The 27,851-nt window shown below is 40.8% G+C and overlaps 1 long non-coding RNA gene across 1 annotated transcript; it reads right to left on the bottom strand.

Moving 5' to 3' along the window:
* Nucleotides 1-2: 2 nt before the first annotated feature.
* LOC141579419 (uncharacterized) lies at nt 3-27,851 on the bottom strand. Its single transcript, XR_012510714.1, has 3 exons — nt 26,607-27,851; nt 26,431-26,523; nt 3-1,672 (listed from the first exon to the last, which is right to left on the bottom strand). It is a non-coding gene; the product is annotated as an uncharacterized LOC141579419 (long non-coding RNA).

Here is a 27,851-nt window from a genome sequence, read left to right as displayed (position 1 = left end):
CTCCCCCCACCCCCCTGTAACCATAAGTTTGTTTTCTATGTCTGAGTCTGTTTCTGTTTTGTAAATAAGTTCATTTGTCTTTTTTTTTTTTTTAGATTTCACATGCAAGTGATATCATATGGTATATTTCTTTCTCTTTCTGGCTTACTTCACCTAGAATGACAATCTCTGGGTCCATCCATGTTGCTGCAAATGGCATTTTAATTTTTTATGGCTGAGTAGTATTCCATTGTATAAATATACCATGGCTTCTTTATCCAGTCATCTGTCGATGGACCTTTAGGTTTCTTGCATGTCTTGACTATTGTATATAGTGCTCCTGTGGATGTTGAGGTGCATATATCTTTTCAAATTTGATTTCCCTCTGGATATATGCCCAGGAGTGGGATTGCTGGATCATATGGTAAGTCTATTTTTAGTCTTTTTAGGAATCTCCATACTGTTTTCCATAATGGCTGCTCCAAACTACACTCCCACCAACAGTGTAGGAGGGTTCCCTTTTCTCCGCAGCCTCTCCAGCATTTATCGTTTGTGGACTTTTGAATGATGGCCATTCTGACTGGTGTGAGGTGATACCTCATTGTAGTTTTGATTTGCATTTCACTGGTAATTAGCGATACTGAGCACTTTTTCATGTGCCTATTGGCCATTTGTATGTCTTCATTGGAGGATTGCTTGTTTAGGTTTTCTGCCCATTTTTGGATTGAGTTGCTTGTTATTAAGTTATAGGAGCTGTTTATATATTCTGGAAATTAAGCCTTTGTCAGTCGCATCATTTGCAAATATTTTCTGCCATTCTGTATGTTGTCATTTTGTTTTGCTTATGGTTTCCTTTGCTGTGCAAAAGCTTGTAAGTTTAATTAGGTCCCATTTGTTTATTTTTTATTTTATTTCTATTGCCTGGGTAGACTGCCCTAAGGGAACATTTTCAAGATTTATGTCAGATAATGTTTTGCCTATATTTTCTTCTATGGATTTCTTTTGTTACATAACAAAACAGAAAATGCTGCACTTTTACAGAAGAGAAATGTTAGAAACTTCCTAACTTACCATCCAGGTTTTTGTTTTAAAATACTTATTTTCAGGGTTGAGAGAGGATACTTAGTATAACATATAGACTTAGATTAGTGAGGGTCCTGCTACTACCAGATTCAATCCTCACAGTGAACAGATGAGGAAACTCAGGCCAAGGAGTTCATTGATAGAGCCTGTTAGCTACTGGATTCAGACCAACCTATGAGCAGCAGAGTGAAGTCAAAATGGTAGAGGTAATCGTCCCAGGGGCCTCTGTGAAATCACCCTGATCACTGGCCCCTTCAATGGGTCCTAAATGCATTGCGTCCAGGCTGGCAGATTCCTTGTATTTGTATTTATGATGGGTTCCAGAGCAATCTACTTGACCACAAGGCAGTGAAACACCAATTCATTCATTTGCTCATTTAACACAGTTTTTCTGAGTGTCTCCTCCATGGCAGACCCTAAGATGGCTGCTAGGGATACAATGGTAAGACAGGTCACTGCTCTCCAGATAACAATCTTCATTCAAGTGGCTTTAAAAAAAAAAAAAAAAGTATGGTGTTCTTTTTGACTGTAGCCAGTTCAGTTCTTCTAGGATAAGATATCTTGATGAGAACAGCTTGTCTTTTCTCTTCTTGCTTCAGATCAGGAGTTTCTAAAAGAAAGTGAAAAACTGGTATTTGTATCTGAGCCTTAAGGATAAGAGTCACTTACCACCAACTATGACTCACAAAATAAAGCAGTAAGAATCAAGTCCTGAACGCAGGACTGGAAGTAGAAAGGAATCTGAGCTTTCTTTGGGCAAGCCATTCCTTAAAAATCAAGAAGCACACAGCTCTAATATGAGGATGCTCTTCTAACTCTGTAGAATATTTCCTGTGACACTGGGGATTGATTTTCTGCCTTGACTGCTCCATGGACACCGCCCTCAGTCTTAACAAGTATTCCATGTAACAGAGATGGGATCTCAAACCAGCTGCATGTGTGACCACCTCAGTTGCGTCAGAGGAACACAGCTCCAAGCATATGCTCCCTGTGATTTGACATCTCAGTGCTTCCTCCTGCTGCTCCAGCAGATGACAGAGGAAATTTGTCCTGTAAAATGTATTGCTGACTCACGGAAGAACAACTGGGCCTTGGCACATCTCCATGGCTGGCTTGTAGCCCCATGGGACCAGTAGGCATCCTGAGAAGACTTGGTGTGTTAGGTCTGCTCTTGGTTACAAGAAACAGATTCACTTCAGTTTTCTCTAGTCCTGGGTTGTTTTATGGAGACACAGAACCAAAATGACAACAGGAATCTGGCAGTAACCCAGAAATATCTGTTCAGTGAGCCTCACAGAAAGTGGAACTGGAGTCACTTCGAGAAATGTAGGGAGCTCTAGAGACAGGTCAGCTTATCTCCCTTCTGCAGCCCAAGTTCCCCCCTTTACTCTGGTGCTCTGCCATGAACAAAAACTACCCGATGCCATTTGTCAGTTCAGAGTCTCAAGAGGGAATCTGAATGGCTTAGTTTATTACCATTTTTCTTTTAGGGGACAGTTCTTTGCTTCAGGCTTCTGCATAGGTCACTAGCAAACCAGTAAGTTGGCTGTCCTTCATAACAATCCTCTTTGTTCAACCTGTGTGGTGAACAGATAGGCTGTGTGGTCTAGAGCATGGCTACTTTGATGTAAGGAATAGCTTGGTTCACTTGTCTTGGCAGAAGCCACAGCCAGTTTTCCTTAAAAGTCTGGGCATGACTGATTTGTCTAGTTTTGGTAAACAAATCCAGAGTTTGGTTGAATTTTGTCTGAGTTACCTAGGGAGGTCTCTTGCATCAAGGAACCTTCAATTTCCAGCATTGGCCTTTTCTTTCAAGATCATTGAGGCCGATATAATGCAGATATGTCCCCTGTGTCCTCCCAAATCCAAATCTGGTGGCTTTTGATGGCTGGAAATGCTCAAATACACAGATGTGATTGAGGATGGGTATGAATAATGTTCAAATCAGCAAGGTTTGTTTCATCCCTAGGTCTTGGGGACTTTGAGGAGATTGGACTCACCAATCGTCCCTGAATTGCCTTACTTGGGGATCTTCCAAACCTATTGTATGAGTGGGACAGAGAATGTTCTAGACCCTCACTTCCCAATTTTAGAAAAGCCACTCCAACCCTTAACACTGCAGTGTCAAAACAAGCTACTGATTTAATCTGCTCATTGATGCTATCAGTCAAGCTAGCATTTGTGAATCACGGAAATAAAACAACAGACTGTTTGACTTTTTCTGCTGATAGTTCTGGTACTTTGTAGACACCATCTCAGATGCCCAGAGTGTATTTTATCAGCCACAATCATTTCTATCCCTGAAAATTCTGTCCCCATATGACTTTCAGTGACTCCTTGAAAGTGTTCAAGGGCTTTTATCTGTGCTGTCTTTGTTTTTTTTCCAAGAAATTCCTATTTGATGAAATGGCATGGCAGTATAAGATAAATTAAGATTGTTTTTATTCAATAACACTTGTTTTGAAACATGTTAAGATGTTTCTTACCGTGCCTATTTGCCTTCTTGGACAGCAGAATTTTGCTGCTCCTTTCTATTCTTCCTTTTTGTCTAAGTAAGTGATTGCTCAGCACCCCCAAAAAAAACTATTAGCCAATTTCACCACCATATTTAGAGCTTTATCCTAAAACCTGAAGGGGTTCTGAAATAACACTTAAATTGAACTCACTCTGTGCCAGACGCTGTTCTCAATGTTTTACATGTTGTAACTCATTTAATTTTTACAACTCTGTGAGGTAGATTCTGTTACTATCCCCATTTTATAGATGAGAAAACAGAGGCACTGAGAAGATGTTTCTTCCATTTCTCTGTATACTAAATAAGAAGTTCTGGCACTAAATCATCTCAAATACTTGATCATCAGCTCTTTCGCTTTCTCCAGAAGTGATTCCCTGGTAGAAAAGTGTGCTGTTGTTGCCTGTCACAAATGTCTCCTAGTTAGGTGTGTTGGCTCCCTCTCCGGTCTGTCTGATCTGCGGTAATCCGGTGTGTACAGAAGTAACACAGCCCTTGGCCTCTCCTGGAGCCAAGACTAACCAACTATAGCTCCCTCTTACATCCAATTTCTCTTTTTTTTTCCCCCACTTTAATCCTACTTTCTCTGTTCTTTTTCTCCCCACTCTGTCATCCTCAAGCGGCAACCCCATGCCAGTCAGGATGCACTAGGCCTTTGTGCACAAAAGAAAAAACACTCTTCATGGTTTAAGCAACAAAGGTTACTTCTCACTCATGCTAGATGCCCATCAGGGCCACCTAGGGCTCTGCTCATCTTAGTAGCTTGGGGACCAAGGCTGATGGACGTGCCATCTTGACAAACACCGTGGCAGGGAGGAGGGGGTGTGAGACTGGCCAGACCCTCCTTTTTGAAACTCCCCCCCTTGGTCTTCCTGATGTGAGTCTGATTTTTCTCATGATTCTCTGAGCCCTCACTCCTTGTTCTAACTTGTGTTCCTTCTCTGTCCTTTCCATGTAGCTATTCCTAAGGACTCTTCCATGGTCCTCTTCTAACAAAAAATATTTTCTTTCTTGGCCATTTCTTCCAAACCAGTTTTCAGTGCCATTTCTGTAGGAATGATTTCCAGCTCTTTATTTCCAGCCCTGTTTCCCTGAGCTCCAGTTCCATTGTCAGTAGCCACCAGGCTTCTCCCATTACTACCTGAAAAGAAATTTTCCATCTCCACCAAATCTACTCTTTCTCCTGCTGCCTCTGCTTCTGTTGTCTTCCCTTCCTCTCTCCACATTGAAAAGGTCCAATAATTGTAGAATGTGTCTCAAATCCCTCCCCTCCTAGTGTTACTCCCCAAGTTCATGGCCTTTTCAACTTCCTCCTGGAAGATAGCAGCCTCCCAATAGCTCTTTGACCACACTTTCAGCCTCTCTGCATGGCACGAAGCTGCACACAGTACAGCTCTGGGAGCACCACTCACAATGTATTCTAGGTGAATGGCGCCCCCTGTAGTTGTGTAGTGGCCCTGCAGGCCCACACTGCGTCCACAGTAATCTGACTAGAGCTCAACTTGACTCCTGACACACCACTGCTCAGAAACCTTCCTGGGCTTCCGTTCCAACCTGAATAGAGGCCAGATGCCTTGGTGGACGCCTGCACATGTCCTGATGGGAGTCACCCTCTCTCTTCTGAACTTCCACATGTCTCCTACACCAAGTGGCATCTTCTACCATTTAGTGATTTAAGGATAGTTTTTCTTTCACCTCTGTGATGAGTGAGAAGTTACTTTTCATTTGAGGGAATAAATTAATAAACACTATTTGTTACTAATAGTGGGAAAACTCAAGCCAAAATGGCTTAACATTTTAACAGAGAATATATTGGCTCACATGGATGAGAACTGCAGAAGGCATGTCTTATTGCTTCAAGAAGAAAATGATCTGGGGCTCAACAAAGAAACCCTTCCTTCCTTCTTCCTTCTTCCTTCTTCCTCCATCCTCCATCCTTCTCTTTCCATCTCAGGAAACTGAAGCCACAGTGGGCCTGTTCGGCAGGGAGACAAGCTGGCAAGCAAGCCTGCGGACACAGCATGATGAGTGTGTGGAGATGTTCACTGGGAAGGAGCGGTGGTCCTTCCAGGTGTCCCAGGAACGCTTCTCTAAGAAGCTCGTGCAGTAGCTGGACCTCGAGGGTAGAACAAGCATTTCCAGACATTTGGGGAAACATGTTTTGAGTAGAAGGAGTGGCAGGATGCTGAGGTTTGGAAACAGGAAACATCATCCACAGCTGGGCATGCAGAGCTCTGAGGGCATGGGAAGAGGTGGGCAAAGCTCGGTCATGTGAGGCCTCCTGAACCATGTTTTGGAGCTCAGATTTTATTGTGAGGCCTATGGAGGTGGCTGATGGATGTGAGACAGAGAAGTGACATGACTGGGTTTGCCTTTTAGGAAAACCATCTAACATCATTGTGACTCCAGGAGCTACTAAAGAGACTAGATTGATGCAACTTGGCCACTCCCTGGATGCAGCTGTGTGTTGGGTGTGGGTGATCTAGGAGGCTCCCATGCTTCTGGCTTTTTGCAGCAGCCTCTATTCGACCCCCAGACTCCAGACTTTTCATACTAAATACACTCTGTGGGTGACAAGCAGACACCTATCTTCCTTGAACAGATCTTTTGCCGTGTTGCTTCCTTGATCCAAAACTTAGTCAGTGTTTCTTACTCCACAAATAAGAATTTCTGAGCTTCCTTCCAAGGCCCTTTGTTGGGTCTACTCTCTGGTTCCCACTTTAAATCCTTCTACTCAAGCTGAATACTCCTCTTTTCATTGCTGTCTTTTCAATCTCAGTGTCCTTGAATCTTCCCTCTTGATGCCTTCAGTGAAGCATCCTCTGAGGCTAACCCAGCCTCATCTCCCTCCTGCAGCCTCTGCTGACCACTTCATGGCTAACTGAGCCTCTGTGTCTTCATCTACTGTGGTTTGAAGCTAAGTACATAAGATCAGAATATGAGCCTCAGGAGGGCAGAGATTTTGTCTGTTTCACTGCTATATTCCCATACTTGGAATGGTTCTTGGAACATGGTAGGTACTTGATAAACATTTGCTGAATGAATAAATAATTATTAGGCCCTTCATTAATATTTAAGAAAGAAAACATTATCAAGAATGATAATTATCCTGGGTTCAATCCCCAGTATGTCCAAAAAATTAAAATTAAAAAATTTAAAAGATACATATCTTCTTAAAAAAAAGAAGTAGAACATAATTAATTTGATCATTCATTAAGCCAACAAGCATATAGTGAGTGACTTCTCTGTGACAAGCTTTGTGGTGATTTCCATGTGTTCTAAAAATAATCACACCTGGATTCCATCCTCAAGGAGTTCGCAGAACGAGATCATTTTCCTACAGAATCATAGTCTGGTGAAGATTTACATTTTAATACACATAAACATTATCAGGGGACAGTACAAATAGATTTTTGTTTAAAAAAGACAAGAATTTCACATTCCTTAGAATTCAACGTTTCCAAATTCTGATGATACCAAACTCTGGTAAAGGTGTGGCATAACAGCAACCCTCAAACACAGCTAGTGGGGAGGGAAATTGGTCCAATCACGTTGGAGGGCAGTTCTCCAGTTACCTAGTAAAAGTAAAGATGGGTGTACAAGGCAGTCCAGCGGTTCTTCTACACAGAAAAGATCTCAATTCATGTGCGTGGAGACAGAAACAATAGTGCTAATGGCAGTGCAGTTGGAAATGAACAGCTAGAAACAACCCACATGTCTTAGCAACAGTAGAATGGATAAATAAACTGTGGTTGTATCCCAATGGGGAAATCTTCCAGAGCTGTGAAATGAATGAACTTGAGGTATAATTATACACATGACTCAGTCTCACAAATGTGACATTGAGCTTAGAAAAAGCAAGTTGTAGAATAATAATACACAACGATCCTATTTATACAAAGTTTAAGCATAGAATATCATACAAGATCTGTGAATTGATATAAAAGTAGTAAAAGTATAAAATATGCCTGATAGAGTGACCAACCATCTCAGTTTTCCTAGAACTTTCATTATTTTCCCACTGAAAGTTCCACATCCTAGAAATCTCCCATTTCCAGGCAAACCAAGATGACTGGTTGCATTACCTGAAGAAGAGAAACATCAGGCTTAGAATGGTGGTTACTTCTTGAGGAAGGGAAGGAAATGGGCTTGAGTAAAGGTACACTGGGTATAATGAAATACAGTTGAATTCATAAGGTTATATTTCATAAACTGAATTTTAAGTAGGTGGCTGTTTGTTATATTATTCTCCATTTGTGTATCGGAAATATTTCATAATTAAGAAAAAGACAAAACAAACAAACAAAAAACTCCTATAAATAGATACTGCGGTGTGCCACCCAGATTTACCCCCAGCTTGTAGGACTGAAGCCCTCACTCCGTCTGAGAGCTGACAGGTTCATCATCTTACTGTTACTTGAGTTTTGAACTTCCCTGACTCCTAATTGCCTTTGTTTGAATGGATCCACTTCATTCATCGCTGGGGGATGCCTGCAGTCAATGACTGCTTGACATGTGGGTGTAAAGGGTCATCCCTCACTCAATCCGGGACCCTTCCAAACGGCCATCCAGGCTCCAGAGCTCCCCGTAGGATCAGCTGAGATGTCTGCTGTGATAGCATCACAGCCCACCTACTTCTGCCCAATCCTGCCTCCTTCCCTTCCCTTACAGGTGTTGACCTGAGAGCATTCCCCAGTAGACATGATGCATTCAAATCTCCACCCCAAAGTCTTTTTTCCAGAGGAATGTGACACCGTCCTTCAAAAAAAAAAAGAAAGAAAGAAAGAAAAAGAAGAAAGAGGGAGAGAGACTGAGATCACAGTTAAATTGTAAAAATAACTCCCATGCCTCCATGTTTTTCTTTAGTACCCGCCTACCCCTCCTTGTATCCCAGGTGATTTTTAAATCTCATCCCTATATGCTACATAAAATTCTAGGTCTATATAATGCAAAAGAAAAAAAGAACCACTGATTAATTTTTAGGGTACAATAATAAAATGATACAATTTTTCTTCCCAGAGAGGGATTTTGTGGGTTAGAGAACATTCTGGCATGTGGTTTTGTGGTTCCCACCAAATGAGTCATTCAAGGAGATCAGATGACTCCATCTGAGCAGAAGTGTGTGACTCTGGAAAAAAGTAAACAGAGTCTAAAACAATATATAATGAACCACTGACTTGTGTGCTATGGGTAATAAATACTCTTAGAACAGAGAGGAGGGGAAGGTCATGAGATAAAGCAGTATGGTCAGGTTCAGAACATGGACACCGTAAAAATAAATGAGAAAATGAAGGAGCATCTCAAAACAGGCATCTCTCCATAAGCTTTACAGATCTTGGAGAAACGTCAGTCATTTGATCTTGGACTATATAACCTAAAAACTGCCAAGACCATGGGCTTCCTCAGCTGAGCTGTTTCTTTGAACTGGTTCTCTCTCCACTCTCACCACTGAGATACCCTCCCAGTCCTGGTTCCCATAACTGTGAACCTGGATAACTTGCTGTGGAAGCTGGCTAGATTTAAATCACAGCTCCGTCACTCACTAGCTGTGTGACCTTAGTCAAGTAACCACACTTCAATTTCCTCAACCCTAAAATGAGAATAACACTCCTAAGGTGAATATGAGGACTAAGCAAGAAAATGTTTCAAAGCATTAAGTGCAATGCTTAGAAAATCTATGTAGGGCTTAATAAATGATTGATTAGTTGAATTTTCTTACATGAAAAAATAATGATTCTAAAAAGGTGTGAGAACAAAACATATGTATTTCAATACTATGCAAATTATCTGAAACTGTGATGTAGGATTCAAATAAATCTAGTGAGGAAAGAAGGGAGGAATAAACTTCACTTTCCCACCAAACCATCTGTAGAAACGTTAAAATTAGAACATTCTTGTGACAGACAATTGTCATGTTGGTTGAACTGAAGTGCGAGGCAAAAAATGATCAGGTTTTGTTTAATGTAACAATTCCTATGAGAGTAATTAAAATCTGAAGTTCTGTTTCCTTTTTTAGCAGTAATGTCTGCTTGAAATGAGCTCTAATTATTCCTATTTACACACTGACTACAGAGCCCATCCTGTCAGACAACTGTGTAATTAGCTCTCTTCAAGAACAAAGCAGTGACCATCTTTCAGCTGCTTTCTAGAAGGCTTTTGAGCTTAGGAGGCAAAGGAGAGTTTTTGGCTCTCTTGCAAAATGGAATTTAAATCTGCCACAAGCAGTCAGTTGCAAGAATGATAATTGCACAGTTTGTTACAACTGATTTTCACAGGCCCCAGGAAAGAATGAAGAGCTTCTGGCTAAAATTGTCAAATGAATAATCAGTGATATGTGAAATTTTTTCTCCTTGAGATTTTAGTGGCTGCATTTTGAATAAAATGGTGATGTTGACCTATTTCTCACAGAGTAAATAAACCAGCTGATATTTTGGGGTGTCTCTTACTCATTCTCAGAGATGTCACCCTTTTGAATATTCACTATGATCTGCTTTATAGTAGTATTTTGCACTTTTCAGATGAAGAAATTTCAGTGAAAAAACATTTTAATTAATTGAATTACACCTCGTAAAAGAATGTATGCAAAAGTTAAAATTGTGCTACTGGGCTCAACGAAAACTTTTATGTGCCACCAAAATCTGTTGCAAAGAGCATTTAGATTGAATTGACCTGTCTCTACCTCCTTCCACAAAACACACACACACAACGTACACACACACACACAACGTGTACACACACACGCACACACTCTTAGCTCAGAAGAAATAAAATGTTTCCACTTCAGTGGGTCACATGCAAATATTTTGCTTGTTTTATTCACTCTAGAAGTCTATTATATGAATTTAGTCTTATCTATATTTATTGTGATTACCGATGGATTTGGAGTATCTCTACTATTTTAGTCTGAGTTTCTCTTTTCATATTTTCTCTTTTTTTCCTCCTTTCCTGACTTCTCTTCACTTCCCCTCCTTCTTCTATCAGTTTGCAAACATTCTATTTCTATTCTTTTATGGTTATATTAAAAATTTTAACACACATGTAGAATACCACTCTCAAAGAAAACAAGGAACTTAGCATGTTTATCTTCCCTCTTAATCTCACTGTTACCACCTTTCATGTCATTATCTAGAATTTTATGTCCATCTTGTCTCTAAATAAGAAAAAATATTATTTCTATTTTTGCAGCCAGTCATTATTTCTATTTTATAGTAATAATGTGCATCCTTTACCTTCCTCATAGATTTATTATTCTTGTTCCTTTGGTAGTTTTGTCAGGGAAGATTTCTGGATAACAAACTAGTCTTTGCCTGAAATTATCCATCTTATTCTTTCTCTCTCTCTTTTTACATTATACTGACTTTTGCATATAAGGAATACTTTCACATGATACAAAATTCAAGTTAAGTATTATTTTAGTTGGGTATAGAATTCTAGATTGAGTGTGGCTTTTCTTTGGCACTTTGAAGATATAACTCCATTTATCCTGGCATTTCGCTGCTTAGAAATTTTGCATCAGTCTGATTATCATTCTTTGGACTTTCTCTCTAGTAGCTATTAAAAATTTTCTCTTTCTTGATCTTCTGCAGTTCTACTTCTACAAGTTATTTCAGAGTGGAAAATTTTTAAAAAGTTCTCCTGCTTGATATACTTTGATATACCTTTTTATATACCTTTGATGTACCTTTTTATTCTGAAAAGTTGCATCAGAGCATTGCAATCATGCCTCAACTTCATTTTCATATTTTTTCTAACTTCATCTTTCTGTGCTGTGTTTTGGATCACATCCTCACTTTTAATTGCTGATTCTTTAACTGAATCCAGTCGACTGTTTATATATTTTTTATGTCAATGATTTTTTTATTGGTAGTTTTTCATAATTCTTTGTTTTTGATTATAACCTCCATCTTTTATCTCTTTTAAGATTTTAAACATAATTAAAAGTCTTTTGGGAATTATTGTATTTATATTTCCTTGACTATGTAGTTTCCTGTTTGTTTGGTTTATTGGATATATTTTGTGGCTTTGGATGACCTTATTAGTTTGTAAGCTCATGGCCTCAGCCCTCACTTATTACTTTGGATGACTCCTATCCTGTTCTATAGAAACTTTTTAAAAAATTGTGAGTATAGATGTTTAAATTAAAAAATATGTAACTGTCATTTTGATGTATCTGGGTTGGAAAGAAAAGGTTCCATGTGCTCTTACTTCTCTATTGTGACTAGAAACCAATTTATTTGATTTTTAAAAATCAAATACTGAGAGGAAAGATAAAGCAGAAAAATAAATCAAATGTGTTGGTAGGGTTAAATAAATAGGACACAATGAAACAATAGATAGATTGTAGCTCCAGAACATTTCTATGTGAACCAAAGTTTCTATCTCTGTTAGGATTATGCATGTTTAAGTGCAGTGTTTTTCCAAAATAACTAATTGAAGATTGTGAAGTCATTCATTTCTTTTTTGAATTCAATAATTATTGACTGCCTCTGCCCAGAAGTATTCCAAGTGTAGTTATACTAAGACCAGTAAGTCTTAGTTTTTTCATCTGTAAAATGGGTATCATGGTATATACTGTACCAGCTCGTTGTAAAGAGCAGACATGATGATTATAAAGTGACTAGCAGAGTATCTGGTACATTGTAGGCATCTAACAAATAGGAGCAGCTGTGATTACTATTAACACGATCAATCAACTGTCATCATAGAAATCATGTCACTTCGGGAAGACAAACAGGTAAATAAGTACTTCAGTTCACAAACACTTTATAAAACGTAAAGAAGGGACTGATTATGTTTGGGATGGCTGGGAAGTCTTTGTAGAGAAGACACTTGAACTGGGTCTTGAGGATTGAGTAGGAGTTTGCCAAATGGAAATGTTGGAAAAAGTGGAAAACCACTTTTCAAGACATGGAAACTGGACACGATAAATTATATTCTGGGACTTGAAAACAACTCGAGATGAATGGAAGATGTGGGGTGAGTTGCGCTAGAGAAGGTGTATTTGAGGATATAGGCAGAGGCCAAGGAAAGAGGAAAGGGTCTTGCAGTTACAAGCTGCAGTAGTCTGGCAGAGAGATGCCTCCATGAGACAAAGATGGTAGGAGTGAAGAGATGGGAATAGATTTGAAAAACAGTTAGGAGATCAAATATATAGGACTTGGCAGTTGATAGAATATGGAAGATCAAATGCCAGTAAGATCACTGACCAGCTGTGGAAATCGCTCAAGTTATTTGACCTCTGGCACGTAACTTCCTCGCCTGTAAACTAGTGATAAAAGTAGGACATAACTCATGAGATCATACTGAGAATTAAAAGAGACCAGACACACAAAGCATTTAAAAGAGCATCTAACTCATAGAAAATGTCAATAAATAATAACTATTATTTTCACGTGGGACGTGGAGGATGCTGGAGGAACCAGCAAGGAAGCCGGGATTTCTGGTTTAGCTGCTGAGAAGTTGCTGCTGCTACTTGTGGAGACAGGGTCCTTGGAGGAGGACCAGGTTTGCTTCAGACTTCCTGCCCATCAATTAAGGAGAATCAAGGTATTGTGAGGGATCAGGTATAACAAGCCTCCCAAGAGCTACTCATTTGCTCCATAGACGAACCAATTCAGAGCTTTCATCTGAAGCGTGTCTGGGGGGAAATCAAGTGCTCACACAGTCCAGGGAGTGAGATGGGGGCCCTGAGGCAGAAATGGCCAAGAGGTCCCTGAGGACCTCTTGTCACCTGAGAGCGACAGTAATAAATGCATAGAAGGAAGGTGAAAGAACTTAGAAGCATTGTAAGAAACAAGTGTAAAATTAGCCACACTGCTTGAAAACTGAAAGAAGCCATCCACTAAGAGATCAAACTCTTGATCCTAGTTGGGATTTGTGTAAGTTTTTGTCTGCTAATATCATATCCTCATGCTTACTGTTCTTTTTATGTTGCATTATTTTGTGTCATCTAGTAAAAACTTTGGAGGGTAAGAAGAACAGATGTTATCTCCATTTTATGATGAGAAAGCTGAGACTTGGGGAGATGCTATTATTTGCTCAAGTTTTCTTGGCTAGAAAATATGGCAAATATTTTGATTTCCATGTCCTTGCTCTTCCCCTTTCTTATTATTACTTCTCAATATACAACTTACTAGTGGAGAACCCTTTTTCTCATCTTTTGACATTTCCTTCCCATGAAAGGCACTCAATCAGTTTAACACCTGGTCTCTCTCCCATTCCTCACTCCACCCCAGGGAGCTAGTAATTTACCTGATTGGTAAATTGAGGAAGAATTCTCCCCTTATTTCTTTTGTGAGGGAGTCTGTCTGCCCAGAGCAAAGTTTACTCTGCTCTGCAATTCTAGAGAGTACAGGATTAGGTGGGTGGGTGAGAGTCAGGAAGCTTTGCTGGATCATTTCTGCCTGGAATTTGGTGCTTAAATTTGCAGAATCCAGTCAGCAGGCCCATTTGGTTAATACCCGAAACTTTACCCTCCCCTCTAGCTTCTATTATGAATAACATTGATATTTTGATTTCTATGCTTAGCTTTATTTCTCAACTTGCTCAGAGCCTGGGCAAAGAATAGGGTTACTTTTTTGGAGGGGGTTCCCCTGGAGACTTCCCACATGCCTGCAATACTCTTGGGAGTCTGGAAATCAGAATGAAGTGTAGGATCAGTCATGACTGAATACTGCAAAACCACAGAAATATTGCATGACTCAGAAAATACATTAGACGTCAACAGAAATTAGCTTGGAGAATCCACTTAAGTATGAGTAGCAATTGATAGAAGGGAATGCTGAAAATGAAATCTGTTCTCTTAGGAGAAAAATCAATGGACCAGATAACAAATTAATCTCTATTCACTGCCTAAGTCTCTGGAAACAAAAATAAAATCAGTGTATACCAAGCATGCAGTGGTTCTAGGAAATAGCATCAGAAACGAATGTTAAGGTGAAGCACTAAGCTTTGGGGGAAAAAATTTTTTATAAAATTGCCTTATACATGAACTTCTTTTCTTAGAAAGCATTATGTAATTCACCTCTTTGATGCAGCCTGCCGAGATTAACCTTATCTAGTCAACCTTTAAAAAGAAGTGTTTACTGTGTACTAGACACAAATACCTGGGTAAAAGCAGAGTGTGGCTCCTTATTGAAGGAAGAAGTTTAGCAAACTTCTGAATTGGGAGTGAAGCTGAATTTACCATGAGAAAGAAGTTCCTCTATTTTTGGACCAGGGCTGGCGAGCCTATGAATGTGTATGTGCAGGTCCTGGTTCTCGTGGATTGTGGATTCGTGCATTAGAACACCTAACACATCTCCGCTTGGGTCAGAATAGATATCACACAGCCAAACCCACAGGGAAAGGAGCACTTCAGCATCTCTCTGGATCTTCCCACCTCTCCTGCTTCGCTTCTGGAACTGTAAGCCTATGTGGTCCACAGCTCATCTTTCGCTCACTACGTCTGAGCCTCTGACAAGGATGTTCACCCCAGGATGCTCATCTCTACCGAGTTTCTGTTGCTTTTTCAGTTACTAAGGAAGTAATATGACACCATCACTGTACATCATTCTAGAAAACTGCATTGAAGATGCTGTGATGTGCATATAGTAGATATCTCAAAATACAAGTGTTACAAAGCATTTCATACTTCTCATAGTGACTTTTTTTCTTTTCCACTTCGGATTTTTACCTGAATGCTCCAAAAATGACTTATATACTCTTCTACCAGCCTCCAAACTTCCTGGGGGCACAAACTAGGTCTTACTAATCTATGTCATCCAGTGGTGTGCATACAGATTGTGCTTAATAAATACTTGCTAGATGAAAAACTGGTCACATTAGTGAGGGAAGAACTCTGAGCCACCCTGAGATTTACTAGTTACTCTAATGAACCATCAGGCTTAGGATACCCCGCAAATGCATTCACATAGAGAACAAAGACGTTGGGCTGTAGGGAACAGTACTTCCAGGCACAGGGATTTTTTTCCTTGATATCTAAAAAGTTGCACATCAACTTTAATTAGGTGCTAGTGGCTGCAAACAAAAGAAGACCCCTTTAGTGCAACTAATCTAAAAATATTTTGATTTGTCAGAAATCACGTTAATTTTATGAGGATTACTGGTCGGTGTTAACAAACATTTTTATACTTCATGATAAATATCACCAACAACTTTTCAAACAAATTTTCTTGGTTCCAAGCACCACCAGAGGGATCAGAACATACCTTCTCCATCACTTCTCTCCCTTCCCAGATCTGGATAGTAATCTTTCTTCCCCTAAAGTTTTACTCATTTACTGAAAAATGCTTGTTCATTGTTTTTCCTTCTTATTTATTTGACTACTACTAAGGCTGGAAAAATTTCTCCTGTTAAGGTCCTTTGCTCATTTTTATCCCCAACAGTCTTAGTGGTCTTCTTGCTAATTTGCATAAATGTTAAGACATAAAGGGAAAAATATTAACCCCTGTCTTTGTCCTGGTTGTACAGATATTTTTTTCAGTGACTTGTCTTTTGCTTGGTTATATTTTTTACGTGAAGAACTTTTAAAATTGTGGCCGTGAAATCTCTCACTCTTGTGATTTCTTCAATTACTCCAAGTTGGGAAAGTTGCAGTGCCCCCAAAAGTTTGATAAATATTTATTTTATTTTACTTTTTAAAAAATAGTCTCAGTTTTGTATATAAAGACTTAGTCCACTTGAAACTTATGGGGATGCATGTGTGAGATAAGGATCTAAATAAATATTTCTCTGCCAAATTGCTAACCAAGTATCTTAGTATGGTTGATTGAATTATTTTCTCCTCTGCATTATTTGGCAGTGCCTTTGTGGAAAATCATCTATTAAATTCTTATATGTAATAGGATCTACATCTTTTATGTTTATTCTAGTCCAGTGATCTGTCTGTTCTGAAAGATTACCACACTCTCTCAAATACTGCCTTAGAATCTTCTACCATGTGAGAGTCTTTACCAACATTTGTCTTCCTCACCAACAACATTAGTGCTGCTTCTTGGAAGTTATTCTATATTTACCTTTGTTTATTGCTTCACATAAACTTTTTTGATTTTTGATTTTTATTATTAAATGCATTTATTCTTTAAGCCTCTGTTACCTTGTAGCTCAAAGCATCCTAAATAATGTGGTTTCTTTTTTTTTAAGTATAGTCAGTTACAATGTGTCAATTTCTGGTGTACAGCATGTTTCAGTCATACATGTACATACATATACTCATTTTCATATTTTTTATTATAGGTTACTACAAGGTATTGAATATAGTTCTCTGTGCTATATAGAAGAAACTTGTTCATCTATTTTATATATACTAGGTAATATTTGCAAATCTCAAACTCCCAAATTACCCCTTCCCACCCTCTTTCCCACTGGTAACCATAAGACTGTTTACTATGTCTGTGAATCTGTTTCTGTTTTGTAGATAAATTCATTAGTGTCTTCTTTTTTTAGATTCCACACATGACTGATATCATATGGTATTTTTCTTTTTCTTTCTGGCTTACTTCACTTAGAATGATGATCTCCAGGTCCAACCATGTTACTGTAAATGGCATTATTTTTTCCTTTTTTATGTAGTATTCCATTGTGTAAATGTACCACAGCTTCTTTATCCAGTCATCTATCAATGGACATTTAGGTTGTTTCCATGTCTTGGCTGTTGTAAACAGTGCTACTATGAACATTGGGGTGTATGTATCTTTTCGAATTCAGAGTTTCCTCTGGATATATGATGCCCCCTTCTGAGCCAGGAGCTGTGTCAAACTCTTCAGCTACTTCCCTATTGCAGAGATGGACATTAGGTTCCTGTAACCAGGGACCTTGTTGCAGGCAGAGAGCAGCTAAGCCTGCTGTCCACTATCACATCCAGGCAGCCTCTGGATGCCAGCACTTCCCATGTGGACTGGATCCAGATTGCCTTCACCTTGACCTCTGCCCAAGATATGGTCACCTAGTTCCCAGAACACTCCTGGACACTCTCCTGAATCGGGTCAAGGAAGTGATGCTACTACCTGGAGATTCCTGGAATCACTGGACCTAGAACAGTCACCATCCTAATTGAAGCTGAAGCAGACAACTGCCACCAGGTGGCGCCAACCTCAGAAGACCGGACGTGAACAGATTTGGATCCCAGCTCTGGCTGTTAAAACTCACCTGTCATTTACCTAAGCTGGTGATAATGACCCCGTACTTAGACGGCTGAGTTTTTGGGTTTCACTTTCTGTACTATGGGTTGGGGAGTTAGATTTTAGATTGTTATGAGGCTGTACCTTAATTTTTTCCCTTCTCAGCAATATTTTATTTGGGAAAATTTGAAACCTAGGGAAAAAGTATAAGAATAATACAATATACATAATTGCACCCATATGCCTTTCACCTAGATTGACCAATTCTTAACGTTTTGCCTCATGGTCATGCTTATACTCCCGCACTCCCCCATCTCTGCCTCTCCCCACCTATGTGTACATTTTCCCCCCTGAACCATTTGAAAATTAGTTGCATTATCCTGACTCTTCACCCCTAAATAAATCCTTATGTTCTCCTAAAAACAAGGACATTTTTCTGCATAACCACAATCACACTCAGAAAATGTAATGTTGATAATGACATCATTAACTAATATATATAGATCTTACTATTGCATTCTGTCCTGATAATGCCACTTATAATTTTTTTTTAAAACCAGGATCTCATCAAAGATCACACTGTATCTAATTGTTTAATTGTCATGACTCTTGAGTCACTTAATCTGGAGTGGTTCCTCAGCCTCTGTGGGGGGAGCCCGGGGGGAAGGGGTCTTTTATGTAATTGACATTTTTGGAGCGTCCAAGCCAATTTTTTGCATTTGTCTGATTCTTCTTTCATGATTAAATTTTGGTTAAACATTTTTGGCAAGAACACCACAAGATGATGCTGCATTCTCTTAAAACAGCTTTTAAAAGATTCCAGCAACTCTATTATAACAATATGCTTTTTGTTCTAGAAGGAAAACCACTAATTACTGGCTCTTAAATTAATTTTAAAACACATCCTCAGAAACCTTATTGGTGCTTCCTCCTCTGTCAGTTCTGATCCTGTGTTCATAAGTATACCACAGATAATGGAGAGCATGTAAAACAAAAGGAAATCATATGATGAAAACTGGCAACTACAAGTTCATAAAGGATTACATCTAAGTAAAGTCCCTACTAGTTCAATGAAGTTTTGTTTCTGATGGACACCTGCGTTGTTTGTACAGGAACCTTTCTTTCAAAGAGCAACCAGACATCCCTCTCCATGTGGCCTTGGTCAGCTGTCAGTCATGGGACTTAACCTCTCCACCCTGGTGATTGGTTCAAGGATAAGCAGGATGTAACCCGAACAGAGCCAGCTTCTTCTCTGAGAGGTTACACATGGATTCTGAAAGAGAAGGACCTCTCTTCCTCTGGAATCATGAGATAAATGAGAATGTTGATTGGAACCATTTATGGTCATCTTTCTGATCTTGGAGGGAACTCTTTAGGAGAATAAAGTTCGCACACACAAAACAAAGCAGTGGCAAGTGGAGACAGAAAGATCAATAAAAAGAGACAGAGTTGGTTCATTGTGACATATGTTAGTCCCTGGATCTAGCCATGCCTGAAGTTAGATCACCTATAAATTTCTTTTTTTTCCCTTCTTCCCTTCAGCTAGTTTGAGTTGGGTTTCTGTCTCTTGCAGCTGAGTTTTGAGTAATGCAATCATGATTTAAGGACTTGGTTGGAATCTCTGGGATATTTTTCTTGGCCGTTGTGGAAACCATGACAAGTCATGAAAGAGTCCCAGGTTCCTGGGCTATTAGCAGGGATGATAACATCTACTTCACGGGTACCTGTTGTGCAGATTAAGGGGGGAACTAAGCAAGCACTTCATAGTTCCTGGCTCAGATTAGGGAGTCAATGATTGCTAGAGCCGTGTACAGAAGTCTCCGGACCTCTAAAAGCTTCTGTCGTTGGCTCTGTGCCGTTGAATCTCCCCTCACTCTGCCCAGACTAAGCCAGATTGTGCTGAGAACAGTGCTCGCCTAGGTCATAGTCATCATTCACCATCAACGTCTTGGTTAGAGCCTCTCCATTTGTCCTATAAGTGCAGGAACACAAACAGAGCATTGACTATGTCTTGAGGGTGTTCGGCGTCTGTCAGGTGATTATTGTTCCTGGTGAGAGAGAAGCCATGGGCGAGGCTAAGCAGAACGGAACTGCACTGATGTTTTTGGCAGCAGGTATTCCCCACACGCACTGGAGTTGGAGCTTAGGGGTCAGGGAAAAAGGAACATTGGAGTCGGTATGTTTTAGGGGCTACCCTTTTTATTCCTCTTGGCCTCATTTGTCTTCTTTCTGCAACTGTTTCCAGGAGGAAGTTTGTTCTGTCAGAGCCCACAGTATCCTCGTGTTTGTTGTTGTCAAGGGGCCAGTTGCAAAGGGTCTTTCAGAAAAGCAAACTCTCCTGATAAGAAATCATGAGGCTTATGTAAGTACCTTCACAACTCAGGCACATCACGGGGATTCCAGAATTGCAAAGACTCTCATAATTGCTGCATTTTCTGGACTCCTGCACCAAGTACCTTAGCAACTGCTAAGAAGGGGGCACCTCAGGTGGGAGCAAGCCGTAGTCCTGACTGACTTTAGGCCAGAAGGTCAGTGGAGGTGACACAGAAGAGCTGGCTGAAGTCGGCTGTCCCATGGCATGAGTTTGTGGCCTGTGTGGACTTTCCGCCCAGTCCATGATGTGTTTCGAGTAGGGGCCAAGGGTGCAGCGATGACCTTCACACCTGAAAAATTGGCCTCAAGTGGGGAGAATCTGCAGGGCTGGCTTTGTGGAGTCAACCAACTCAGTTTCCCAGCAACTTCCTGCATGTTTTGGAGTTGAGTGCTGGTAACCCCAGGTCTAGAAGCAGGTGATTTGAGCACACCTCTTTTTGCTACTTGGATTCACTTGCATAGGGAAAGACTGGTGGGTGGGCCCAGCAGGATCCTCTTTGCTTGAGGGGCCAGTAGATCAGGGGTAGGCACACACATTCAGCCTGAGGCAGGAGTGGTTTGAATACAGCGCAGGCCATCTCCCAGCACTCCCCTCAGAGTCCTACAGGAGAAGCCGCATGTAAAAACCCAAGAGCTGCTCTCACACATCTCTGAGTGTCTGGAACAAAGTCAGCCCTGCTATGGGTCCAGCTTTGGAGAGCAGTAGTGATGTCACAGTGACACTTGAAGGGATCAAAGCAGAAAGCATGAAGGATGGTGGCAGCAGAGGTCACCACAGTGAGGGGCCCAGAGCCTCCAGGGGCAAAGGCAGGCAGTGATGTGATGGGAAACAGTGCCCTCTACTGGACACTAGAGGAAGTACCACACTGGGCCGGCTCCATGTGGTTTGACCTGGGCAGAGACTTGAAGATAGGGCTGAAGTGGTGCCTGGTAGAAAAGAGCCCAGGCTCCTGTATTGGTGAGACCACGAATCTCCACCCCAGGCTTTCCAGAAGTAATTGGGGGAAACATGGTGGGACAGGGGAACAGGGGAGAGATGTAGAGAAATATGATTTGTTGCTGTAAATGTAACCCCATCGTTAACCTTTTTACTCCCAGAAGTGTGGCCTGGGGTGGAGGAAGGAGGGGGGACTGGGCTCCACCTGTAATATCAAGTCCACTTATTCCGATGATAAACTCTTCTACGGAAAAGGAGAAACGAGAAAGGACACAGGGTTGTTTCACTGAATTGGTAGAGAAGCAGAATTTGGAGGGAGCCTGATCTGGTGCGCTGGTGCTCTGGACAGCTTCAGGGAATCCCAGAAGAACTTCTGAAGATCAGCTCACCTCTGCATGCCAAGAGTCTAGAGTTAGCTATAGAAATGTCTAGGGATTTATAAGAAAGATTCTTGGGAGAAGGTTTGAGCTGAAGTAGTAACAACAGAGATGGTCACGTCTAAATCGAACTAAGATTTCAGGGCATCATCTACTCACAAGTCTCAGTGGTGGGGTAATTCCATAATTACAACAGCGTGAAGTAAACGAAAGGGACTATTACTGAGGTGGCTCCAATACAGGCACTTGCAGAAATATTGACTATCTTGGCTCGCCCCTGTACATCTGTCATTCTCTAGTGAGACTAATTTGCACACAGAAGTGTAAATCTATAATATACTTGCTGAAGCCAGGAAGTTGCATTTTCTAATTGGGTTCTTGGGAGATTCATTATAGCACCGTACAAAGGACATTGACATTGTAATCATGACCTGGTTTGCTATAGTTTTTACTAGCTTGTGTGACCTTAAGGAGATCAGATCACACCCTTCAGATTCAGCTCCCATACTGGTAAAATGTGGGTAATAACATTCTCTGAGTTCCTATGATTGTGTGTAAGAGATAAACATCCCTAAGTTTCCGCATGAGTTATTAACACTATTATATTTATTGTGACTTGATTTTAACAAAGTCTGTAGAGCAAAAATAGCTCTGATAAACACACGTTGCAAATTAAGCTGACCACTGACATGATCATGACAGATGTTGGCACTTGGGGCCTCAGGTTAGGTCAGCACTGTTTGCTCTCACTTTTATATTGGCTGCAGCTTTGGAGGATCTGAATATAAGGCTCAGCAACTTAAACCTGAATCACAACAATTATAGCTTTAAGTCCTTTGAACCTTAGTCTGTCTGGAGGTGAGATGGTTCAATGCCTTAGAGAAATAAAACTCTAACACTTGGATTAAATGTTAAGCTGTAAAGGGCCGCGATTATGATACAATGAGTATCCAGAAAAAGCAAAATTTGAAGAGGAAATGAAGTTAAGGTCTAGTTGCCCTGTTTAATCGGAATTTTGACCCTTGGTCACCCTGTAAGTCATTCTCCTTGACTGTACCTTGTAGCTCAGGCCCCACAAAATCTGGACCCACCCCTGAGTAGGACATGCAGACCACCATGGGGTCACAGAGATGGGACAAGATGTCAGGCTTGGAAGGCTTCCAGGAGGAGGGCAAACTTAAAAATGAAACTTAAAGGATGAGAAGGAGTTTAGCTCCCTGATTACAGGAAGAGCAGAGCAACGTCCCAGGTAAAGGGAATAGTCTATGTGAGTGAGGGAATGGATGGATGGATGGGTGGATGGCTAGATGGATGAGTGGATGGATGAATGGATCCACTTTGCCTAGAAATAAAGATATCTTCTAAATATGATGAGAGGTTATGCTAGTGGATGGCAAATACTGACTCTTTTCCCACTGGAGGTATCATAGTGGCTAAGGGCAACTATTGTATGCTTGGCAAGACCCCAGTTTGAATCCTGACCATGCTGGTTACTTATTTCCTGTGTGGTCTAGAACCAGTTATTTCCTGCAACTTCTTAGGCCTCAAATATCTCAGTTAAAAAATGTGGACATTAACATCCACCTCAAAGGGTTGTTCTAAGAATTAAATGGCATTTTCTAAAGCTGTTAGCACAGTCCTTGGCATGTAGTGAGTACTGGATTAATGACAGCTTCAACCATCATCATCACCGATAGGTGATTTCCATCCAAGAAAAAGCAATGACTGACTATTACAGCCAATTGAATAACATTTAGCAAACAGCAAGGTGAGCCAGGTCATCTCAAAAGCAGAGATTTCAAAAAGAAATGCACAGGGATGTCATATGAAGATCTTTATCGGTCCAGAAGGAACCCTACTTCAAAACAACACCTGCATCCCAATGTTCATAGCAATACTATTTGCAATAGCCAAGACATGGAAACAGCCTAAATGTCCATCAACAGATGACTGGATAAAGAAGATGTGGTATATTTATACAATGGGATACTATTCAGCCATAAAACTGACAACATAACGCCATTTACAGCAACATGGATGTCCCTGGAGAATGTCATTCTAAGTGAAGTAAGCCAGAAAGAGAAAGAAAAATACCATATGAGATCACTCATATGTGGAATCTAAAAAACAAAAAAAAAAACCCAAAAAAACATAAATACAAAACAGAAACAGACTCATAGACATAGAATACAAACTTGTGGTTGCCAAGGGGGCAGGGGGTTGGAAGGGACAGACTGGGATTTCAAAATGTAGAACAGATAAACAAGATTATACTGTATAGCACAGGGAAATATATATAAGATCTTGTGGTAGCTTACAGAGAAAAAAAATGTGACAATGAATATATGTATGTTCATGTATAACTGAAAAATTGTGCTCTACACTGGAATTTGACAAAACATTGTAAAATGACTATTACTCAATAAAAAAAAATGTTAAAAAAAAAAAAAAAAGATCTTTATCAGTCCAAACATGACTCAGCCTTAGAGACCAGAGACTGGTTTGGGATGCTGGCTGCTGACAGGGGGACAGGGAGTCGGTCATGATGCACGGTATAATAAATCCAGGAAGTACAGAGGAAGCAGAATGGCTCATCTGGAAAGAAATCCCAGTAATTGTCGTTCTTTATAAGAACTGACACCAGATTGCAATTTCTCCCCTGCACAGAGAATAGAGGCGTCCCCAAAAGAGACCAGGTGGAATACTATCTCCCAGACTTTTTGGCCCTGTAAAACTTATTTAATGCCTCTTGTGTTTCTTCGTCTTTAAAATGGAGACTCTCTTCCTAACTCCCAAGGTTGCTGTGGGCATTAGACAAATGACGGAAAGCAACAGACACAGAGTCGCTGCGACTAGTGGAGGGGAGGCGCTGAAACCCAACGGCATCCAATTCTTAGACAACTTGCTTTTCTCAGAGAGCAGAGAGCTACCTGCCTATAATAAATATTTCAGGGACCTGAATTATTTATTTATCATATGCTTGGGTTTACAAAGAAGGAAATTGGTTCCTTTGCAACAATAACATTGATTGGCTTAAATAGCAGAAACAGCACTCTCCCTTCCTTATTTACAGACCCTAGACTAAGTTGAAGTGCACGATGGCACATATAGGCTTACCTGCTGACCTGCAGACAAATATGAGGGTTAAAAGATCAATTAAATAATCTTAACTCGTCAGCGGCAGGGAAAATATTTCAGCCGAAACATTGATCTTCATTCTGAGATATAAGACAGTGGAGCTAAATAAGTTCATGTATTAACAGACAGCAGCTTATTTCTGGCTTGTGTCCCAGCCCTGGGGGCCTGTGACTGATGGATAGCAAACAGAACCCAAGGATAGGGAAAGAGGAGAAACAAGGATTTATTAAGCCCCTTTTCTGGCCAGCTGTTTCACACAAGTAGCTCATCTTTCATCTCTGGGAGGTTAAGTTCCTTGTTCTTTGTCTTCAGGTGATACAACTGGTCAGTGGCAGGTGTCACTAAAACCAGGATCTGACTCCAAGACCAGTGTTCCTTGTTACCACCAACCTAACCATTTTGTCAGTCAACAAACATCGCTGAGCTGTTTCTACATACCAGGCACCAGGGATGCAAAGACCCATCAGGTAAGCTCTCCGCCCACAGGGATCTCACAGTCAAGGGAGGGAGACAGACAAGGGAACCTTCCATTTCTGCACAAGATGAACAAGATGGGATCAGAGGGCAATTTACTGTGACTTTTAAGCTTCAGGACCCCTCATTTGTATGTGTCTCTTCTAAATAAGTATTCACTCTTATACCTAAATCTGTATTTGTAATTTTGTATTATTTTTCTTAAAGAGTACCCTCAAATTATATAAGCTTTGGGACCCATCAGGCCGAGAGTTAGCCCTTAGCAGGATACGGTGAGCTTCATGGATGTGCAGATGCAACATCTCTATCAGCTAGGAAAGCCACCAGGAGGTAGTGCTTGAAATGAGACTTAAGCAAGAGAAGTAATTTAGCTACCCAAAGAAGTGGAGGGCACCGGATGGGACAGGCAAAGAGAGTGGAATGTGTCAAAGCTGGTGTGGAGGATTTAAAAGATCTCAACTTATTCAGGAAGCAATGATGCCATAGTGCTGGATGGTTGTTGAAAGCTGCGTTGGCTGTGGGGGCAGCTGGTTGATAACGGGGTGCTGGTGAGAGAGGGGCAGGAGAGGTGTTGGGGCCAGTGTAGGTGGGACTTCTGTGCTGAGTTCTACAGAACTTTAACTTTGATCCTTCATGCTAGAAGAAACAATTGAAGGATTTTTAGGACCTGTTTTTTAGGATTATATTTTAGAAGCATCCCCCTGATAGCAAGATGCAGAATGACCTGGAATTAGGGTGAACAGCTGTTACCCAGGGCTGTCCTGGTTTTAGCACTGAAAGTTCTGTGTCCTGGAAAACCCATGAGTCCCAGGGAAACCAGGACAATTGGTCACCCTACTTGGAAGAGGGTGGGCCCAAAGCCAAGAGAATCACTTAGAAGGTCTTCTCAGTAATATGCATCCAGCTACCCACTTGACAACCCTGCTTGGATGTCTAATTGGCATCACAAAATCAGTGTGTTTTAACCTCAGGGCCTTTGCATTTGCTGTTTCCTTTTCTGAAAATGCTGTCCCCTCAGGATAACCACATGGTTCACTCCCTTACCTCCTTCATGTTTGTATTTCAGTCCTGCCTTCCCTGAAACCCTCTTTTATAATTGCAGTCCCTATCCCTGACATTCCCTATCCTTGTTTTGGTTTTATTCTTAGCACTTAATCACCATCCAACATACTTAATATTTATATTTTTTATGGTCAGTTTTCCCCACTAGAGAAAACCTTCACGAAGGCAAAAATTTTTGTTTCAGGACAGTGAAAGTAGTATAGGTTGTTTTACTGAATAAATTGAGTCTTCCTTGATTCCTCTTGACTCTCTCACACCCTACATCCAATTCATCTGCAAATTCTGTTGGCTCTCTGTTCACAATAGATCCAGAACACAACTAGTTCTTACAACCTTCACCACGGCCACCCTGGTCCAGGCCACATCATCACTTACCTGGATTACTCCAAGAGCCTCCCTGCCAGGGCTTCCGGTTTCCACCTTTGCTTCTGGACAGCCTATTCTCAAAACAGCAGCCAGGAGATCCTGCTAAAATGTGAGTCTGATTGCATCACTCCTCAACTCACTCTTCTCCCCTCTGCTCCCTCTCCCTTACCTCCCCTTACGCTCACCTCAGCCTCTGCGAGGGCGTCTTCAACTGTGTTCAGGCTCTATCCACTCCAGCCACAGAGGCTTCCTTTGTGTAATCCAAACACACAGGCACTTTCCTGCCTGAGGCCCTTTGTACTTGCCGTTTAATACTCTTCTCCACACATTTGCTGGCTGACTCACTTCCTTCAAGTCTCTGCTCAAATGTCTCCTTGCCAGAGAGCCTTCTCTCCCACCCTCAAAGAAAATAACAAACCCGCCTCCAAACAGCTGAGGCCCTTTGTTTTTTCTCCAGCACTTGGTACTTTTGGACTCACATTTGATGAATTGTCTATTGTTTCTCTTCTCTTCCCCTCCCCCCCACCTAAGGAGGTAGAGCTATAGGACTTGTTGGAAAGGAAAAAAAAAAAAAAAAAATCAGAGCCCAGCCCTATTAAAAATAATTAATAAAAAGTAAATTAATTTAAAATTTTAAAAAGAGCTTTTATTTCATTTCATTTTTAAAAATAGAGCTAATACCTTTATGAACTAATTTTCTTTCCTCCTTAAAAAAGGCAGAAACTTGTATGCCTGTCATGTTGAAAGAACTAATTACCCGCCTCACTGGTAAAGACAATAAGGTAGAAGGATAATTTCACAAAAATAGATCTTCTCCATTTTTTGCCCTTTCAAGTCACTGCATTTACCAACCTTCAGGGAATGGAGGATCTTGTCACTGTGTCTTCTTGACTCTCAAGAATCAAGTCTCTTGAAAGTCCTTTGCAGGAACATCTTTGCTCTTGGAATGTGTATTTTTAATTCATAAAAGTTACTATTTTTTTTTTTCTGTTCACTACCTCCTACTTCTCCCTGCTCATTCTTCTTGGGCTTTCCATGTGCTTCCCTCTTTGTCTCTTTCACGTGCTCACGTGTACGAACTCTGTGTACTCGTGTGCCATGTAGTTACAAACATCATCTCATTTAATCTTCATAACCACCCTGTGGGGTGCCATCATTATTCCACTTTACATATGGGGAAACTGCTGCTTACAGAGCTAAGTCAGCACCCACCCCATGTCACCATTCCAGTGGGCACTGCCAGGGTCTCCATCTGTGTCCCTGGCCACTGGAGGAGGCCAGAAGTGCTGGGGAGCATGCCCATTCCCCATCCCAGCACAGCCCCCAGCAGCCTTTAACCCAAGACTGATAGAGTTGGTGTATCCATACCCTAGCTCCCTTGCTCCTTGGGTGGGAGGGAACAGAGGGGCATTTTCTCACTGGCTCTCAGA

Source organism: Camelus bactrianus, chromosome 12 (genome assembly GCF_048773025.1).
Source record: "Camelus bactrianus isolate YW-2024 breed Bactrian camel chromosome 12, ASM4877302v1, whole genome shotgun sequence".
In the NCBI taxonomy this organism is placed as follows: Eukaryota; Metazoa; Chordata; class Mammalia; order Artiodactyla; family Camelidae; genus Camelus; species Camelus bactrianus.
This window is presented reverse-complemented; position numbering and strand designations above follow the sequence as displayed.